Below are 23,037 nucleotides of genomic sequence, written 5' to 3' on the forward strand. Positions count from 1 at the left end.
CAGATCATTCCATCCTAAAAAGGAGATACACATTCTTATTAAGTGCACACATAATATTCTTCAGAATAGAACAGTGACAGGCCACAAAACAAGTCTCAACAAATTCAAAGACATCAAAATCATACCATGCATCTTTTCTGACCACAAAGCTATGAAACTAGAAATCAGACACAAGAAAAAAACTGGAGAGAGCACAAATACACGGAGGCTAAATAACATGTTACTAAACAATGAATGGGTCAACCAGGAAATCAAACAAAAAATAAAAAATTACATGGAGAGAAATGAAAATGAAAACACAATGGTCCATAGTCTTTGGGATAGAGCAAAAGTAGTTTTAAGAGGGAAGTATATAGCAATAGAGATCTACCTCAAGAAGCAAGAAAAATCTCATATAGACAACCTAACCTTACACATAATGGAGCTAGAAAAAAAACCCTAAAACCAAAAGGAGAGGAATAATAAAAATTAGAGCAGGAAACAATGATATAGAAACTAAAAAAACAAAAACAAAACAAAACAAACAAACAAAAAACCCAATGGAGCAGGTCAATGAAACCTGGAGCTGGTTCTCTGAAAAGATCTGCAAAATTGATAAACCTCTAGCAAGACTCGTCAAAAAAAGAGAGGACTCAAATAACAAAATCGTAAATTAAAGAGGAGAAATAACAACCACCACCATAGAAATAGAAATGATTGTAAGAGAATATTATGAAAAATTATATGCCAACAAATTGGGACAACCTAGGAGAAATGGATAAATACCTAAAAACATATAACTTCCCCAAACTGAGTTAGCAAGAAATAGAAAATTATTTGAAAAGATCAATTACCAGTAATGAAATCGAGTCAGTAATCAAAAAGCTCCCAACAAACAAAAGTCCAGTACCAGAGACTTCACAGGTGAGTTCTAACAAATATGTGAAGAGGAGTTAATACCTAATCTATTCAACTTATTCCAAAAAATAGAAGGCAAAGGGAAGATTCTAAATCCATTCTATGCAGCCAGCATTTCTCTGATCCCAAACCCAGATAAAGACACCACAAAAAAAGAGAACTAGAGGCCAGTATCCCTGATGAATATAGATGCAAAAATCTTCAAGAAAATATTAGCAAACTGAATCCAACAACATATTTTTAAAAATTCACCATGATCAAGTGGAATTTATTCCTGAGATGCCAGAGTGGTTCAATATTCATCAGTCAATCAATATGACACATAACATCAACAAGAGAAATGATAAAAACTATATGATTATTTTAATAGATGCAGAAAAAGCATTTAACAAAGTACAACATCCATTCATGATAAAAACCCTCAATGAAGTAGGTTTGAAGGAACATACCTCAACATAATAAAGACCTTATATGAAAAACCCACAGCTAACATCATACTCAATGGGGAAAAAACAGAGATTTTCCCTTAAGGTCGGGAACAAGACAGGGATATCCACTCTCACCACTTTTACTCAACATTGTACTAGAAGTCCTAGCCACAGCAATCAGACAACAAAAAGTAATAAAAGACACCCCAATAGGTAAGGAAGAAATAAAATTTCACTATTTTCAGATGACATGATACTATATATAGAAAACTAGGCCTAAAGACTCCACCAAAAAAACTACTACAACTGATAAATGAACTCTGCAAAGTCACAGGATACAAAATCACTGTACAGAAATCCATTGCATTTTCCCCTGTATTTGGAATTTAAGTTTTTTTTTTCTTTTTCCAAGTTTTTATTTCAATTCCAGCTACTTAACATTAGTTTCAGGTGTAGAATTTAGTGAATCATCACTTACATACAACACCTGGGGCTCATCACAAGTGCCTCCTTAATACCCATCACCTGTTTAAACCATGCCGCACACACCCCCCACTTCCCTCACCAACTTCCCCTCCAATAACCATCAGTTTGTTCTCTATAGTCAGGAGGCTATTTCTTGGCCTCTCTTTTTCTCCCCCCATGTTCATTTGTTTCTTAAATTCCAGGTATGATTGAAATCATAATGGTATTTGTCTTTCTCTTTTTGACTTATTTCACCTAGCCAGTTAGAAAAATAAATACCATATGATTTCACTCATATATGGAATTTAAGAAACAAAACAAATGAACAAAGGAAAATAAAAGAGAGAGAAACTCTAGAGAACAGATGGTTACCAGAGGGGAGTTTGGTAGGGGGAATGGTTGAAATAGATGAAGGGGATTAAGAGTACACTTATCTTGAAGAGCACTGAGTAATATATGGAACTGCTGATTCACTGTTTTGTACACCTTAAACTAATAAAATACTGTATGTTAATCACACTGGAATTCAAATAAAAAACTATTTAAAAAATCTGAGTACATATTAATAGTTATTTTAAGGTCCAGTGTGATAACTAAACTCCTGCCTCATCTCAAATTTTATTTTGGCTATTATTTTGGAAATGGGTCATTTCTTTGCACACGTATTAGTTTTTACATTATTTTGTGTATTTTATTTTATTTTTTAAGGAACCCCCGCCATGTGGGGCTTGAACTCACGGCCCTGAGATCACAACCTGAGGTGAGATCAAGAATTGGTCACTTAACTGACCTAGATACCCAGGCCCCCTTATTCTGTATATTTTAGATTTTGTATGTTGACAGTCTGGATTCTAGTTTCTTTCTTTTTTTTATGTTCAATTAGTCAACATATAGTACCTCATTAGTTTTTGAGGGAGTGTTCAACAATTCATTAGTTGTGTATAACAGCCAGTGCTCATCACAACACATGCCCTCCTTAATACCCATCACCCAGTTACACCATCCCCCCACCCCCCTCCCTTCAGTAACCCTCAGTTTGTTTCCCAGATTTTGGTTTCTTCTATAAGAGACTACCAAGATTTATTCTGGCAATCAGTTAATTTACCAGTAGATCAGTTTCAAGCATTGAATGATTGCTTTTAAACTTTACTAGAGGATGTCTAGTGTAACTGTTTCTCTAGGGCTCTAGTAATCCAACTCCTAAGGCCTGGTTTTTCTAGAGCAATCAATGAATACTGCCAGTGTCATTATGTTCTCCATAATCCAGCATGACAGAACTTCTGTGCCTTCTAGCACTTTGTGATTTAGTGAATAGCAATGTATTTCCAGTAATTTCACAACCTTTTAACAATTTTTCATGGCTAGGCCTCATAGAGTCCCACACTTTGGAAATCTAACTCAGATCTTTCCCAACGACTAGAATGGATTTATATACAAATTTGTGGAGTTTGTTCTCTGTAGTTCTCTCTTCTAGTATCAAACACATGAATATTAGCTACCCAAACAGTCATGAACTCTGATCTCGCTCATCAAAGTTGAATGTGACTGTGTTCAGCTTGGGCTCCACCTTCCCTCACCACAGTCTGAAAATTGCCCCACATGAGAAATCCATAAAGATTGTAAATCTCACATTTGTACCAAAGTTGGAAAATAACTGCCTCACATATTTTGACTAGTTTTATAATTGTTTATAGTCAGAAGTATTGCCCAGTATCAATTGCTCCCTCATGGCCAATTTGAAGCTTTATCACTTAGTTTTATGTTACTCATGGCACTTAGCCCTGACATGGTCTTATTTATTTGTTTCTTATATTTGTTTTGTATATCCAATCTTTAGAGATCAGAGTAGTTTCCGATATATCATAAACACCCAGTAGTCATATTCTGATGCATTTATGAATAAATGAAGAAAGTTATCTGTATCAACTTACTTATCTATCTCCCTCAGAGACATCACATCTTTCTTTTTTTTTAATAATAATAAGATTTTATTATTATATTATGTTAGTCACCATACAGTAAATCCCTGGTTTTTGATGTAAAGTTCAATGATTCATTATTTGTGTATAATACCCAGTGCACCATGCAATGCGTGCCCTCCTTACTACCCATCACCGGCCTATCCCATTCCCCCACCCCCTCCCCTCTGAAGCCCTCAGTTTGTTTTCCAGAGTCCATAGTCTCTCATGGTTCATTCCCCCTTCTGTTTACCCCCCTTTCTTTATCCCTTTCTTCCCCTACTGATCTTCCTAGTTCTTATGTTCCATAGATGAGAGAAACCATATGATAGTTGTCTTTCTCTGCTTGACATATTTCACTTAGCACACGGTTTTTTTTTTTTTTTTAATCCATTCACCAATTGACGGAGATCTTTGTTGCTTTCAAGTGTTGGCAAAGATAAATAAAACTGCTATAAACACTTCTGTGAAGGTTTTTGTGTGGACACAAGTTTTCACCTCAGTTGAGTAAACACCAAGGAGTGTGATTGCTGGATCGTATGGTAAGAGTATATTTAGTTTTGTAAGAAATTCTCAAACTTCCTTCCAAAGTAGTAACATTTTGCATTCCCACCAGCAATGAAAGAGTTTCTGTTGCTTTCCATCTTTGCCAGCTTTGGTATTGTCGGTGTTTTTGACTTTAGCCATTCTAATAAGTGTGTTGACGTAGCTTGTAGTTGTTTTAATTAGCAAGTCCTTAAGGACATATGATGCTGAGTATCTTTTCATATGTTTATGTTCCATCTGTGTATCTTTTTTTGTGAGCTGTCTGTTCAGATCTTTTGCCTATTTTTTAATTGGGTAATTTATTTTCTTATTAAGTTTTAAGTGTTCATTCATTGTATATTCTGGATAAAAGTACTTTGTTAGATATGTGATTTGCAAACATTTTCTCCTAGTTTTGGAGCTGTCTTCATTCTTTTAACAGTGTCTTTTGCAGAATGGAAGTTTTGAATTTTAATGAAGTCCAACTTTTAAATCTTTCCCTTTCATGGATTTGGCTTTCGGTGGTGTATCTAAAAACTCATCACCAAACCCGAGGTCAAAACTATATTTTTATAGACCACTTTTTGTCATGTTCATTGTTTTCAATCAAAAACTGGCTTTTGCCCTCTAAATCTTGTGGAATATTTTCAGAGATTTGAACATCTCTTAAAATATGTTAAGAGTCAAATGTTATTTCCTAAGTGCTGAATTTAAGCTAATAATAATAAATACTTTAATTTACATTTTCTATAAATTTAAATAATCAAGGTGCTTTTCTTTATTTTGCTTATTTGAAACAATGAGACCAAATGCAACAAAACTGCCCAAATGCACTATAAACACTTCTTCAATTCTAGGAGATATTGACAGAAGTTCTCATTTTTCTTAAGTTGACACCCTATTACAAGATTTTAAATTAATTAAATTTGATTAGCATATATTTAACACAAAAATAGCATTTTTGAAATGATACTGAAATTCACTATCATACTGTCTCCATTTTTAGTGTGATGACTAATCCTAAAAGAAAATAAATAAATTAATAGAGTAGTTTGAGATTAAATAGCTTCACATATATTCCCCCTTTTTGGAATCCCAGTCTCACATTTATACCATTAGCAAGTAGTTTCATCGTCACAGTCCATAAGGGGATTTACAAATTACAAATGAAATACTTTAGTGCCCGCTGAAGGACGGCTATCTCAAGCATGTAAAAGGCACAGCAGGCTGGCAAGAAAATTTTATATGAGGATGACTTGACATCATAGTAAAATACTCTGAAATTTGAGGAATATATGTTTAATTGCTTAAAATAAGATGTCCTCAGGATGGAGTCGGATATTTATCAAGAGGTCATGTTCACTCTAATACAGTGTTGGAACATTTGGTTTTGTATAGAGGTGCTTAATTTATTACTCTGGCAAAATTTATAGAAGTGTCGTATTTCTCTCACTTCCATGAACAGAGTACTACTTTTTAAAAAATCTCAATATTATTCACCTTAAATGGCACAAAGATGTTTATATCTATATACTCCATAGGAGCACACTATGCTATGACATAGTGTATATTACATATACACTGTTTTTCTGCTTTTGCTGAGATATAGGATTAGAAGCCTAGAAAGTTAATTTTGGAAATATTAACTTACCAAGATTTTAGACTGCCTAGTATTTAACATTATAATGGTCTATTTTTCATTATACAGATCAGTGGATATAGAAAACTTCAGAGAAAAGGCGAATGAGTCAAATACAATTCAGTTTCTCTCTGAAGTACAAAGACCTGACATCCGAATGTCCTACACATACCCAAAGCCTGCTATCACTGCTCACTATCCTGCACCACACTCCAGTAAAGATTGGCATAGGAATTCTCTATTGGAACTTTTTCCCCCAAACCCTTCCTTTCTTTCTTATCAGAGAAATTGTGTATGTGGTACTTGTATGTTCACATATTCTCAACTTTCCTGATTTAACTGAATCTCAATTCGGATGTGATTTTGCTTTGCTTTACAATCAGGTAATTTTGCTTTGGATTGATCCTGATTACCTGTTTCTGATGACCTTCAGAACTCAGTCTGCTTTAGCCCTTGCTCCAAGTACAGGTTTTGAAATTACCTTTTATCTAGATTGCTTTAGCATACAGAAAGCATGCCATACTCTTTTTGGGGTCCCAGACGACCATGCAAAGTCAGTGGGTTGTCTACCAAAGTTCTGAAGGCTGACACATCAGAGTAACTACCACTCTACTCCATGCATCTGTCAGGAAAGATTCCACTGTTCATCTTATGAAGTCCCCATCCTTTTCAGAAAGATGGAATTTTGATTGCCAAGATTTGCACTGGGCTACCTCACCCACTACCTGTCCTATTCCACAGAAAATGTCTAATTGTGAATCTGCCTGTCTCATTCTGCTATGGGACAGAATCCTGAATTCTGGCAGAGTACAAGCACAGTGACACTAAATTATGAAGCTATTATATAACTCATTACCTACCTAAAAACTATTAAAAAACATTCTAGAAAAGATTTTCTCCTTTATTTGTGTTTTCTCATTAAATTTGGAAAACTTCTTTTCACAGAACTGATTCTCAAATATAATCAACAGCTCTTAGAAACTGTGGCATTTTATATCACTGAAATAAATAAATGTATAAATGAATGAATCAATAATTTTGGCTTATGTCATAATGTTACATGAACTACTTACTAATTTTAAATTTATATTTGGTGGATCTTCAGGTTAATTTTTCCACCTTCCATGTGAACCAAAGTTCAGGTAGCACCTTTGTCATCAATAATAGCAATATTCTTCTCATACTTTGTTATAATTTTGTCAGTGCTCATGTGCCTTAACTTCCCCATAGTCATTATTTTTTTGAATAAATAAATTTTCAGTCCATTTTGAGTTAGTTTTTTACTATGACCTATAAAATTATATTCCCCATCTATATTCAAGTCCTCTTTAATTTCTCTATGTTTTTCAGCTCTGTACAACTCTTTTGAGACTTAGTAATACTCTTTGGTGATCAAAAGCAAGTAAGTGTAGTTGCCAAATATTATTTTAATGTATATGATCAGTTATTGCACTTGGCTTAATAATTCTTAGTGTGGTGATAAGGCCAAAGCAATTCACATAATTGTGATAATCTACACATATATAATAATTCTTACATATTATTATATGTAATAATTATTAATACATACATATTTTTGGTCAATTGTCATTATTCATGGATTCATATTTGCAAATTTGCCCACTCACTAAAATTTAAATGTAACCCCAAAATCAATACTTATAGATTTCATGGTCATTTGTGGACATGTGCAGAGCAGTGAAAAATTTGAATCAGCCAATATGCATCTTCCTAGCTGTGACTGAACAAGGCCACACTCTGCCTCATTTTGGCTCTCATACTGTAAACAAGTGTCCTTGCTACAGTCTATTCAGTGCCACCTTTCCTTATTTTGTGCTTTTTTTGTTGTTTAAAATGGCACCCAAGCATAATGCTAAAGTGTTGTCTAGTGTTCTAAGTGCAAGAAAGCTGTGATGTGACTTATGTATAAAATACATATGTTAGATAAGGTTTGTTCAAGCATATCGTATGTTTCTTGTGAGTTCAATGTTAATTAATCATGAATAGATATTAGATAAGCCATCTTATCTAATATAAACACACAGAAACACACATAAAACACAATTATTGATTGGCTGATGAAAATGCTGTGAGCAGAAGCTTGCAAGAACAAAACTCTGTATTTTGCCTGGAAGCAATGGTTCAGTATTCACTAATTCAGCATTTGTAGAGAACTTATAGAACATAACTACCATGAATAATGAGAAGTGACTGTACATGCAGGGAGAATGAGACGAGTACTTCTGTCTTGGTTCATTATCAGTTGCTATGGATTTACCAGGGGAAAACAAAGCAAATCTGCTTTTTACTTACACACTGAAAAGGAGAAAGGAAATCTTTAGAAATCTGAACTTTCCTTAAAGGTCCCTACAGTTACTCCTTCTGACAACCAGTGAATAGAGTTTATGTTTTAGAATTATGAGAAAATTAATCTTTTCAGTCCGGAGATGGAAGAGGACACCAAGGTTTCGAGTTTAAGAAGTTGAAGGGTTCAAGCTTGTATGCAGCTTCCATGATATACACAAAAAGAGGACTGTGGAGAAAGGAGTCTGTGCCCAGCTTACACACAACAACTTAGGATGTGGCCAGGTCACTAATGTGACAATGGGTGGATGACCTTGATTTGGATACTAAACATGGGTGAATTCAAAAAAGTGATTCCCATGATCAACTATGACAAGGGCACAGTGGAGCTACCTGCCATTAATGGCCTTCTTGCCAGTAAGTAGGTAGCTAATGAAGGCTTGGATAAATCATCCAGAGGAAGGACATGAGAGACAGTTCTTCCCCCAAATTTTTAACTTTTTTTTGTTATTTTACATACTATTAAAGCCCTCCAGGACTTTATGTGGTACTAGTGGGTTCTAGACTAACTTGGTCTATAAAAATAAAAATATATAACATGCATTGCTCTAGATAATTGTAGAGCAAAATTATACTCATGTGTACTTGTGTCTCCATTTGCCATTTATTCCTTGGTTTTTTTAAAAAAATTTATTTTTAAGTAATCTCTGCACCCAAAGTGTGGCTCGAACCTACAACCCCAAGATCAAGAGTCACATGTTCTACCAACTGAGCCAGCCAGGCACCCTAGTTCCTTGTTTTTCAAGTTTATTTTAGCCATTTTTCCTTTGGTCTCATCAACTTTTAAATTCAATAAACTGAAAGCTTCTCTTGTTGAAAATAAAGAGAATGAGAGCATCTAACCGAGCCTTGAAAATAATCATAGCTCTTGAGTGAAGTCTACACATTCTTAGAGTTCCACACAGACCAGTTTAAAATGAAATACTTTAAGTAGATCTTATCACTGCCAGTGCAAAATACAATGATGATGTGTGTTTCTTGTGATTTCGCCCCCACTTCAATTAGGACCAGCCCATTTCCTGGGTAAATCATTTCCCCACATGATTCTGCTCTATTTCTTTAGTGACAAACAGATGCTGCAGTTTTAGCTAGTAAACTCTTTCTACTGTTTGGGTATGAATGATTAGTATAGTTTCTTACACTTATCCTACAGCTTAAGAAAAATAAACTCTTTGGTCTCTATCAAATCTACCAAAATAGAATTATAATGCATTTCCTTTTTCTTTTAATATCTGTTTAGTAATTACTAAATACAAAGTACTGGAGCATATAGGATCATTTATTTTTATAGGGAAATATTTTATTTCCATGAAATATTTTATTTTTTATATGGCAATATTTTATTTTATATTAATTCAGATTATTTTAGATATATGAAAAAATATTATATTTGATAGTTTGCTCCAAATTGAGTTATCTCTATTCATTTTATTTTTAGGTAAATTTGAAATAATTCTAAAAAACTACATCTTAAGTAAGAATATTGAAAAAAATCGGAGTAGTGATAATTATTGAAAAATTATAAAATGTGCTTTATTCTAGTACCAATCACTAAAACAATAAAATAAACTTATTCTCTATCCCTTCAAGCTTTTGAAGTTCACAAGCCTGTCACACACATACACACACACACACACACACACACACACACACACCAGTTATGATTCTAAAGAAAGCAAAATTTTTAACAAAAATTTGTTTTCTCCTTTCAGTATATTAATCCAAATGACCATACTAATTATTGGTACAGACTAATTTCTTTTTTTTTAAGATTTTATTTATTTGATAAAGAAAGATACAGCGAGAGAGGGAACACAAGCAGGGGGAGTGGGAGAGCTGAGCAAGGAGCCCGATGTGGGGCTTGATCCCAGGACCCCGGGATCATGACCTGAGCTGAAGGCAGACGCTTAACGACTGAGCCACCCAGGCGCCCCCAGACTAATTTCTTTACCAAAATTTTTCTAAAATAGGTGGGCTTGTGTTTCCTTTACATATATTTTTAAAATTTTGAAGGTAAGAATACCACAGGAATTAGTTAATGTTAGAATTGCAATTTCCCCAGAAGCCTTCTTATTTCCTAAGTACACAAGAACTATTTTTTTCAAGCAGTTATGTAAGATACCTTCATTAAACATAGGAAATAAGACACTAATCATTCAACAGGCAATTTTCACAGAATCTTTTCTCTTTGTTCGACTTTAAATACACCTTAAGATATCTTAAGGAATATTAGAAGTGATGTGTCATAATAGATTTCCTTAGTTTAATTATTTCATTCCTTGTCAATTTGCATCATTCTATTTTAAAATGTAATTTAATCCTTTTTTAATGCCCGTAGTGAGTATTTAATGTCATGATAACCTTAAAACATCCAGTATAGCCATTTAATTTTAATTCTTCTACTTACGGGAACATAGGTAATAGGACATCCATCAAAGCTGAGACAAGCCAAACCACAGGATTTAATGCCAATTCTCCAGAGATTCATTTTTCTTGGTAAGTTGAGATAAACTCATTGTGCTTTTCTGTTGGGAAACAAGCAAGTCTTATACTAGGCAATCCATCAAGCTGATCAAAGCCCATATTGTGATAAAATTTTATTCTTTTGGTGAGGGGAAAATATTTTTAAATATTTTGCTTAAGCAAATTTTTTACATACCTACAAACTAAATTAAATTTATAATGTGTTAACAAGGTAATGGATAAACTTAACCTCTGCAAGCCAGGTCTAAACATTTTACTTGTTCTCTTAGTATTTTTAGATGATGTTAATTACTATAAATAAATAAATAAATAAATATATATGTTACTTAAAACAGCTAATATCTGATATTGAAAGCAAACATATTTATGTAAACAGTCACATCTAAAAATGTAAATAAGCCTCTTTTTTATGAAAAGTGTTATCAAAAACTAATGATGTACTGTATGGTGACTAACATGACATAACAAAAAATTTTTAAAAAATTGAAAAGTGTCAATAAAACTGTATTTCACCTCTATTGGTTTACATACTAAGAGAAGCTTTAGAAATAAATGACTCTTGAATGGCTATAGCTGGGAAATGCTCAAATAACTGATCTAAAAAATAATTTATTTGTTATGCATATAAATAGTATGGAAGGAAAAAGTAGATATTTGTGGTGACTTACAAAGTATTATACAAAAAATATTTGCTTAAAAATGTATTTTGCTTGTTCTTTTCCCTTCTTTTTATTTAAATTTATTGAGTGCTTTAAAGTGTCTGAGAAGGCATTATGACCTATCCATAAAGGATGGAAAATCAATTTTTAAAACAATGTAATTAAGTGAAATTAAGAATGTATTTTATTATATTTCTTCATAGTTGTTCTCTAATGTTATTTTTATTTATTTATAGTAATAAAAATGGCTCATTTATATGAATTTATATGTAATCTATATGCTGTTTGAGCAGCACAAAACATTCTTCAAAATAAACATAGAAACTATAGCCAATAGTCCAATATAATACTATATTTTAAATTATTCTGAATGTATGTATTTACTTAAAATGTCTGTGAATATATAATATATATACATACATATATATGTATGTATATATATGTATACATACATATATATGTATGTATATATATTAAATATTCTAAATGTGTTCGTGTGTGTGTATATAGTCTTATTATAAAACAAATTGCTTAAATAAATGCCTTAATGAGTTCAGTTGTGTTAAAACTATAACTACACATAAAATTAGCAATTATTTCATCAAACTAATTTTGTATTTATTTTGTGACTGTGCCAGGGCAATTTAGCTGCACAGAACAGTTGGAATTTCATTTGTGAAATGGCCAGATCTTTGAACAAATTTGTTTTAGGTTTGTCTCAGGAGTAGGTAAATGCTGTTGCATGGGTTAAGATGCAAAATTAATTACTTTATCCAACAGATTGCAAAAAAAGTTTGCGTTGCTTCCCAGAATTGCATTTTAGAGGTACCCAAAAGGCTTTCCTTTGAGAAATCAAAAGCCCTTCTCCCAAGACCTCCCAATCACTAATGCCTCTGAACCTGACACTATTATCAAACATACTGACATAAATTTTATATACTTTTATAAAAATATATTTGGCCATTGGGAAATGCTGTTTAACCAATATATCATTTTAAATCTGCAGAACAACCTTTGCAGGCTCTCTAAAATATTATAGATAATTGGCCAGTTGTCAGAAAAATATAAAATAAAGTTTCCATAATGACAGTCAAACAGTCAAAGCTGTTCAACAATGAAATAGGTTTTTTGGAGATAATAAAGCAGTAATCACCTTGTCACTTGTATTCAAGCAGAACCTGGATGGTCGTCTAGCAAGGATCCACAGATTGAATATTAAATAGTATCATTTCCAATTATATGTTTATATAATTATATAGTAAGACAGATTTTAAACAGAACTAACTTTTCTGGATTAAAATATAAATGCTGAGCTTCAAAACATGTCTTAGTGTTTATTACAGTGCTAAGCAGGTACACTATCACTATAGTCACTATTACTGCCCCTGTTTTGGGAAAGAAGTTCTCTACTGCTTTCAGCAGGACTGTGGCTTATTCTCATCTTTCAAAAAGAATTTAAAAATTTACTTGAAAAAAAAATTCATTCTTTTTCTTGCAGGTTTCTCTCTTGGTAGTATGAACCACAAACCATGTTTCCTGTCCTTTTTTCACTCCATGATCCACACTCTTTTTGAAAGAGGTTTGATTAAGATGAGCACTGATCCTTAGAATAGGTCATGTCTTTGCTGAGCAGTTTTTTGCTGGTTAGTTTGACCTGTGTCTAGGGAAATATTATGTTAGAGGAGTTTGGATTTGAGGAGATAAACAAAAGAGAGTTACTTGAGGCAGTGACATGTTAAAATATTGTTTGAGTTAATTAATTGTAGCCACTATATTTGAGCAGATGGAAGTAGTGACAAACTAAAGGCAAAATCAACCATGGCCGAAGTCGTTGAAACTCAAACACAAACTGATAACCAGGAAAGGACAATGAGTTATTTACTTATTACCTTTTATAACACTTACCTTATCTTGTATATAGCATTATTTGTGTGTCTAGTTTAGCTTTTTCCTGCATGTCAGTTGAATATTATTCTTTTTTTTCACTTTGATTTAAATGGCACATGTCTGTAATTAATATAAAAGTATAAAAATGAATCATGGACCCAAAATACACTCTGTGAAGAAAAGAAAAAGAAAAATATGCATACTGAATCTTTGTAATCAGCTACTGCAACCAAATCTTACAGTTAACTAGAGACACTGAATAAAAATCAGCCAATGGGCCTGGTGAGAAATGCATGGTCTTATCTCACCTATCATTGGCTTGTTGCTCTTGGGGTGTTTTAAGGAGAATGGGCAGTGAGGTATTACAGGATTGGAGGATCTGGAATGAGAATGTAGAGGTCATATTTTTTATTTCCCTTATAATAAAAAAAAAATACAAGAGGTTAAAATGGAGAAAGTGGAAGGCTGATAATATTGATGGTTACTCTTTTCAACCTGACGACCTCAGGAAATTATTTGTGAAATGCTCTTGTCTAAAGCAGTGCTTTCCAAGAGTTGTCCCTACGTCAGTTGCATCAACATCACTCAGAAATTTATGAGAATGGTAAATTCTCCATAGCCATACATCTGCTGAATAAGAATGTCTTAGGGTGAGGCCCAGGAATCTGTGTTTTAAGAAGCTCTCCAGGTGATTCTGATGCACAGTCAAGTTTGAGAATCACTGTGAAGATGACCAGACAATGCTTCAGAGGGGTTCAGCTTTCCAGGAAGCTGAAGCACAATAACCTATATCAAACTAAAAATTTTTATACTTTAGGTCTCATCTTGTTTTTCCATGATAGTCTCCATATTGCTCCAAAATCTACATACTATATAAGAAGCAATAATGAAATGAATGCTTCAACTTCATTCCAAAACCTTTTCCAAAGCCTCCTTTTCACCACCTTCATTCATTTCCCCTCACTCATTCACCCCCTGACTCTGGCAACCACTGATTTGTTCTCTGTTTCTGAGTTAAGATTTTTTTTTTGATTCTGCATGTAAGTGAGATCATACAATATTTTCTTTCTTTGTCCAACTTAGCTCACTTAGCATAATGCTAGCAATACTATATTATATACTGAAGGTTGCTAAGAGAGTAGATCTTGAAAGTTCTCAACACAAACAAAAAATTGTAACTATGTGAGGTGATGAATGTGTTTACTCATTGTGGTAATCACATTGCAATACATACATATATCAAATCACTATGTTGTACACCTCAAACTTACACCATGTTATATGGCAATTGTATCTCAATAAAGCTAAGGAGTGAGCTTCCTGAGTGTGTGAGGGAACTGGGTTAACTTTGCAGTTTGCCATCACCATAACTACTTTCAAACAATTCTTGACTATATATTAACTAAGGTTGTATTTTCGATTTTATACCATTTAAGGCACAGGTTTAAATAATTAATCTTCATATGATTAGAACTTGGAGTCATTCCTCAAGGATCAAACATCTAGTTGCTGCTTGTGAAGAGCCAGCTTGAGACAAAAGACCCAGATGAAAGCCATGATAGGGGACCCATTCATTTCTATCTTCCACTTTAATTGTTTTTCTTTCTCTGTATATTTAACTTATAAGTGGAGTTAACTCAGTACTTGTCATTAAGTACTACAGAAATCATGCACACAAAATATTCTGAGTACTTTTTATAAAAATGTGTATACATTAATACATTAACACTCTTTTTGTACCATATTTTTAGTTCGTAATGCAACATACTTATTCCAATTCTGTGTACAATATGTATTTATAATGTATGTATTTTCTGTGTACTATGTATCTATCAAATTTAGCCAAGTATGGAGGCTTATAATTGTTTTTTAAGCTTATTTGAAACTAATTATCTCTTTGCATCCATTTTTTTTTCCCAGAAGTGTCCATACACTTCTCTCAATCTTTTAAATAAAACCACCAAAATCATTTTTGAACATCATTCTAAGTTAATTTGGCAGCTAATTGCAAGTGTGATTGGAACAAAAGGATAAAGCACAAAGAATACATCATACACAGCAAAAATGAGAGTGAGAAAAATCTGTGTGGAAATTGCATTTGCATGTAAGTGAAAAAAGAAAAAAAAATGTGATTCATTCTTACTCTTATTTTTTTATCCTCATGAAAGGCATTCTAGACATTATTGGTTCCTCAATACAAAGCATAAAGTCCTGCATAAAGAAGATTCTTCAGAATTACCTGGAGGCTGATTTTTGGCAGGTTTCTGATAATCGTTTTACCCCTACCTCTGAATATGCTTCCTTTGTTACTATTACTAAGACACTTTTGTTCATCAGCCTGATTTTTTTATTGAGTAAATTTGACATGTAACATTGTGAAGTTAAGGGTGCACAGTGTGTTATTTTGATAAATTTATATATTATGATTGCTGATATAGCAATATTTACATTACATAATTATAGCAGAATACTGTTTTCTATATTCATTATACTGTGCATTAGATTCCTATGGCTTATTTACTTCTTGTTACAGGTTTATACCCTTAAACACCATCACTCTTATCCACCCCATCCCCTAGTAACTGCCATTTGCTCTCTGTTTTTTGTAGGTTTAATAACTTCTTTAGATAACCACATATAAGTGATATCATACAGTACTTGCCTTTCTCTGACTTATCTCACTTAGCCTAATGTGCACAAGGTCCAACCTTGTTGCAAATGGATGGATATCCTCCTTTCTCGTGGCTGAATAATTTTCCATTATGTATATGTACCATATCTTTTTTATCCATTCATCCATTGATGAGCATTTTGGGTTGTTCCCATATTTTGGCAATTGTGAATAATGCTGCAATAAACACGGGAGGGCAGATATCTCATCAAAATCCTGTTTTCATTTCCTTTGGGTAAATACACAGAAGTGGAATTGCTGGATCATATGGTAGATCTATTTTTAATTTTTTGAGGAACCTCCATATAAGCCTTATTTTTAACATCTGTTTCTACTATTCTGGCCCCAGAGTGACTTGTGTAGTTAAGTTTGTTTTGGATCTGAGTGCTGCATTAATGCTGTGGGTACTCCAGTTAAATTTAAGCTATATGGGTAGACATCAGACTTGTTCTTTTAGGTGTTTCACTTTTCTTGATTCTTAAGAGTAGAAAAGAGGAAATCAAACAGAGAAGTCTGTTCACTATTTATTACAGATTGCTTTCTCTTGAGCCTGCTTGACTTCAGAGCTCAGCATTCCTGCCTTCCTGCCATTTATTTATTTTACTCTTAAGTGAAATAAAAAAAATTTAAAAAACCTCACATATTTCTTTACTATCCTCTGCATACATTGTTACTATTATAAAAAATAAAATAAGTAATAAAAGTAATAAGTAAAAAATATATGCATACATGAATATGAATATGTATGTATAAATAAATATATGTATATATACACATATACATATTTACTTGCCTTAAATCTCTAACACAAGAAAGCAAATTCTATTTACTATGGTCTTTATGAAATTGGACAACTTTGCTTATGGTGCAAATTTAACAAACTCTATGCTTGAAACCCTAATAGTATAAATGACTTATAAGTGAAATTGAATATGTATTGTGCACAAATGAAACAGACTTTTTTTGGATAATCAGTGGGCTGACTAAGCATGTATTGAGGGCACTGGCAAAGAAGAAGTACCCTCAAAATAATAAAACAATAGGATATTATATAGTATGTGACATATTATAAGGTTCCAGTTTAGTCATAAATTGAAAGGTTGGACATTTTTGGATATTTGCAATTTTATTTTATGGCTTAATTTCTTAATACCTCATAGTGGCCTCTTGGCAGAAGGGAGTTGCGAGCAGTTGGCAAATGATAGCATTTTAGTGCTTATAGCCTCAAACATATTAATCCACCTCTGAACAAAGCCTATTTTGATCTCTCTATATTCCATGAACTCATTTTCCAGAGGAAACAAAATCAGATAAACAGAGTAACCTAAAGCTGGGAAATAAAAATAGAAATTTCTACTTCTTGAAAAATCTGAGGTGAGGATGATACAAAGGTATTTTGTCATTACAGACTACTATTCTTCAAGGATTTACACCAGTATGTGAATTCCTTGCTTAACTTTTTGTCATGTTTGTGAAGTTCTCAGTTTGATTTATAGCTCCGATGATATAAATTTATAAACAGAAAGCTCCTAGAGTCTGAGAAAGGTCATTTAATTTATGTAAAACAAATTTCAATAAAGGGATGATGGTAATAATTAGCTAAAATCTCCTGATTTACTTCTATGGGGTAATGATAGCACTAAACATTTTGCTATGGTGTCTTATTTGATCTTCTAAGTAGTTCTATATCCTCATGAAGAAACTGGTATGAAGAATTTATATAATGTGTACAGTAAAGAAGGCTTGCAACTGAGATTTCTACCAGGTACACTGTTCCCAGAACCCAAGAATTTCAAGTATTTAAAAGAAAATCTAGTTAAACATTGTATATTCAACATGTTAATATAAATATATTTACTCTGTCATTTTACCCATCATCAATATCATATGGGACATTCTCCCAGATATTGCCCTCCTTTCCTTGGAGTGAAAGATGACATAAATCCAGAAATAACTTTAGGAAATCACCTCTACATTATCCTATAATACCTAATTCAAATGCGACCATATTGGCAAATTTGTTTTCAAAGATGACTGTAATAATAAATATCCTACGTGTTCTTCTTAAAATTTGAAGTTGACACTCTTCCATCGGGAGGTGGAGTATGTTTTTCTTCCCAAGAATATAGGCTGACCATTATAACTGATTAATAGAATTTGGGGAAAATGATGATATATGACTTGCAAGCCTGGGTCATAAAGAATCTCCTCTCTGTCCTTCCCACCATCCCTTCCTCCCCCTATGCCTTGGAAACCCTGAGCCAATATACCAAGATGTAAGAAATTCAGCTGCCCTGAAATCTCCACGCTACACAGATTAGGAGAAATCATAGAGAGACAAAGATAGCTGAAGAATCCTAACTATTCCAGTCATGCCAATCCAGACACTAAACATGAGAATGAAGAAGCCTTCAAGATGGCTCTAGGCACAGCCACTGTCTGACTGCAACTTTTTGAGATACACTGAACAGAAAACACCCAGTTTAGCTTCTCTTGAATTCTGGACAATTATCGTTCTAAAACAATTATTTATTGAGCATTACATAACTGGAATAGCCCCCTTCACAAATCCGGTTTTATCACTCAGATAGGAGTTTTCCTGTATTAGTTTCCTAAAGAAGACAATGCAAGTTTGGAAGGCATATGTAGCCTGAGGTGGACATGTAATGCTGGTGGAGAAAAAATAGAACTGACTGAGAATTTAGAGCTTAGAAAGGCACTCTAGTTGCACTGAGCTTAAACAAGCATGATGACTAATGCTTGCATGGCATTGCATGAAGAAGCTTGATGAGATGATTTTAGAGAAAGGTTAGACTCTGGGGACTGACCAGGATTCTTGTAGGAGAGAGAGATTGGATAAGAAACATGTGTGGGGAAAAAAAATCCAGAAAATCTGTTGAATCCATTCTACTTGGTACCAAGACAGAGTTAGTATTTTGTTCAGAAAATAAAAGAACGAGTACTGACCTAAGAATGGAATGAGAAGTGTAAATAGAAATAATCACAAAAGCTTCAGTCTTTCGGTAATTTATAATGCAAAATAATAGGTTAACATTAACTGAGGAGATCATATACAGTTCAGGAAATTGAAGGCCACAGGTATTAACTAAATTGCTTGAGGTTATGCAGGCTCTCACCCTGTCTTAACTTTCTGGGTCCTGACTGATAGCCCTGCAACTATCTTTGAGATACTAACTTAAGTTGCATTTCTGAGTTAGCTTGAATCAGGAATAGAACTTTAGGAGTGGGTCAAGCCAAAGGTTTAAGGGTGAGCTTAACTATAGAAGCCGAAGTAACAATGTAATGCCAAATCTGGAAGGAAGGGAGAGAATCATTTATGAAAGACTGAACCATGATTTAGAAACTAGACTGGGGTAGAAATAGGGTAAAATCCAGGGAGGAGGGTGACATTACAAACTCAGGGGTGTTTTCAAGCTCATGGATACATAAAATAAATATGTAGCATTATAGTATATCAGCTAGCTGAAAGATATCACCAAAGAACTAGGGGGAGAGCTGAGATTGGAGTCCAACTTTCCCAAATTAGAAGAAATAATTATAGATGATCTTAAATCTGAGAAAAAGAATGTGGACTTCTGTTTGCAAATCCTTGTGGCCAACCTCTTTTTGCTTTGCATTTTATTATTTTTCATGGGCCCATGTTAAATTATTTGCCATGCACAGCTCATCCTTGGGTATAAGATGAAGAAATATATAACAGAAACACATAAAGAAATAATGGGAAAAACCCCAAGAAAATAAATATTAAAGTTTGGAATATACATTTTTCATATAACCCAGCAATTTCACTCCTGAGCATTTATCCCACAGGAATGAAAACTTATATCTACACAAAAAACTGTACATGATTGTTCATATCAGCTTATTTGTAATGACCCAAAACTGGAAACAATGAAAATGTTCTACAAAAGGTGAATGGTGAACAAACTACGATCTATCCTTATCATGGAATACTACTCAGCTATAAAAATAAATGAACTATGGATACATAACCAGTTGGATGGATCTCAAAGGTGTTATGCTGCATTAAAAAAGACAATCTCAAAATGTCACATACTACATGATACATAAACAACATTCTAGAAATGACAAAATTACAGGGATGGAAAACAGATCAGTGGTTGTCAGGGATTAGGAATAGTAGAGGGGAGAGTGGTGGGTGTGTCTATAAAGGAATAAAATGAGGGGGATCCTTGTGATTCAATGGTTTTGTACCTTGATTGTGATGGTAGTTGGACAAATCTACACATGTAATAAAATGGGACAGAACACACACATTGTACCAATGTCAATTTCCTGGTTTTGATTTTGCATAATAGTTATGTAAGATGTAACCATCAGATGGAACTGGGTGGAAGGTACATGGGACCATTTGCAACTTCCTGTGATTTTACAATTAAATTAAAACAGTTAAAAAAACATTTAGAAGTATTTGTGACAGTACATGCATTACGTAAGAGAAGAAAGAGTCTTTAGTGAAAAATTTTTCTTCAGAAAAAAGTCCTGCATACAAGTCAGGGTGATTGTGTGTGAGTGAGAATGTGTGTGTGTGTGTGTGTGTATAGTTACAGCTATTTTCTACTACATTCTGTATTTTAGAAGATTTATGAATAGCAAGTGATATAACTAGCTGGATATAAAAGTAACAGATGAAGCCAGAACAAATAAATGGCCAGAATATGAACACCATGATGACTACCGATACACAGTAATATGAACCTTGTAAGTGTTGCCAAAACATGGGTTCACCTTTCATGACCCTGAATGAGGCAAAAAAAACTACACAGGGTAAGCAGTATTTTGTTTTTAAAACTTTGGTTTTCAAGACCTCAAGTCTATTCAGTGTGGGAGTAACTGCTCATGAATGGACAGGAATGGAGGTGGGATTATGGATAAAGAAGTAAAAAAACAAGATTAAAAAAAAGGATAGCACGCAAGGAAAGAAGATGATGTTTGCAAAGGAGTGAAATATATGCTTAGTTAATTGTGAAACTATGATCCAAAAGAAAAAAAAAGGGCAGAAATATGTGGTCTTTTCATTGTTTCTGAAGAAATCTAACTAGGATGAAGAAAAACCAATGTCTTTCAGTTATCAGAATTCAGAGATGTACTCAATACTGTGAGGATTTCCTTATATCTTAGGGCCTTCCTTAAAGAAAACAAAAGGGACATTTGCCAACACAGAGTAGTATAATATAGCAATTTTTTCTAATAAGTAAATCTGCAGTTGATTTATCCAAAACACCCAAAAAGAAAAACCTAACAAGAATCATTAAAATAAATCAGCAATTTTAATGCTTTTTGTGTCACTATGGAACAGGGGGAAAGCAAATGGAAAATGGACTTATGGAACAAATTTGTCTCATCAGGTTCCTTTTGTAAAATCAATTCTACTGCTCTGTTCCTTGTCTATGTTCAAATCCAAACAGATTAGTTTATCCTTTATATAGGTTTTGTCTCCATGACATCAAAACCCTACTCAGTCTATTGAAAAACAATCACTACAACAATGTGAGGGTCAGAAAGATCATATGGTCATTTCCCTGAATGTATAAATGTGTATTCACGTGTGTGTGACCTTCACCAGAGTTTTGAACTTGACCTTCTAAACCCAGTATATTTTCTAGTTGCATTTGCTGTCATGTAATACCTACCACGAATCTCATAGATAATCTGTAACTTTTGTGAATATAATGTTAAATTAATTTTTCTAGTATTCGTTAATGGTTAATTTAAACTTACATTCTTCTCTGACTAGCTTTGCATCAAAAGCATCGATATGAAAAGAGCTTGCTCACTTGTTACCTCTGTTGAAGACAGAAGATTGAAAATCCCAATGAGTCAAAACCTTTTATGCTTTTAGGATTTTTTTTACATCACTATCTTTTCTCCCTGAAGCGGCCAAGGAAATAAAAGTGCTCTTCAATCAATTTATCAATAAAAACACAGAGGTGACTTAGGAAGCAAAGATGATCACAATAATATTTCAACTAGGAATCCTCAAACACTGTACACAGATCACTGTAAAGGTAAATGATCCCTTTCAATGTTACACGGTATGTACAGATGAGCAATTAGGTGTAAGAAGTTGATGAACATGTTCAGTTTTAATTATATTACTACTATGAGGAAAAAGAACATTTCTATCTAAAGATTATTTTGGGGGGCACCTGGGTGGCACAGTCAGTTGTGTCCAACTCTTGATCTCAGCTCGGATCTTGATCTCAGGGTTGTGAGTTCAAGCCCCGCACTGGGCTCCATGCTGGCCATGGAGCCTACTTAAGAAAAAATTGAAAAAATAAAGATTATTTATGTTTGATTGAATTAATGATATTCATTAGTTCAACGGCAGTCTTTTCCCTCTATTAATTTTGTATTTACTATTTTTCCTCCACTCTTTTAATTTATACTACATTTTACTTTCTAGTCCACACCCCATCCATAGACAGCATATATACATATATATGAATACTCATGTATCCTAAGGTGAATATATAGGTTTATTGCTTTACCCAACAATATTTAATGTTGCTGAATATATATTTATTTCACTGCACCTAACCATTGCATGGTGTGCATCCTCATCTTACTTTCCCTTTCCGTATAAAGGGACACATAGTTTTCGTGATTCTCTACTACTACAATCAATACAGTAATGAACATATACATAATATGTTCCTATATTGACTTATGCTTTAATTTCTCTTGGATGTATTTAGGATGGGACTGATATAATGTGTGGGATGACCATGTACCCCACTTTATCCAGAATGGTCTGTTTATACCAATTATCCTAGCATAGTTATGATGTGTCAGAGTTTGTATGAAAAATTATAAAATCACCCCAGACATGGAGTGTGTGCATATGTAACTAAGTACTTTTAAAAAATGCTCTCCAGATTATTTCTAATATTTTGCACTCCTTTCCTGAAGAATATGTAGGTTCCTATCTCAACACATTCTATCAAGATTTAGCATTAGATGTCTTTAAGATTTTTGCAACTCTGATAACTATAAGTGGTCCCTCCTTGCCATTTTA

Source organism: Ursus arctos, chromosome X (assembly GCF_023065955.2).
Source record: "Ursus arctos isolate Adak ecotype North America chromosome X, UrsArc2.0, whole genome shotgun sequence".
NCBI classification, from domain to species: Eukaryota; Metazoa; Chordata; class Mammalia; order Carnivora; family Ursidae; genus Ursus; species Ursus arctos.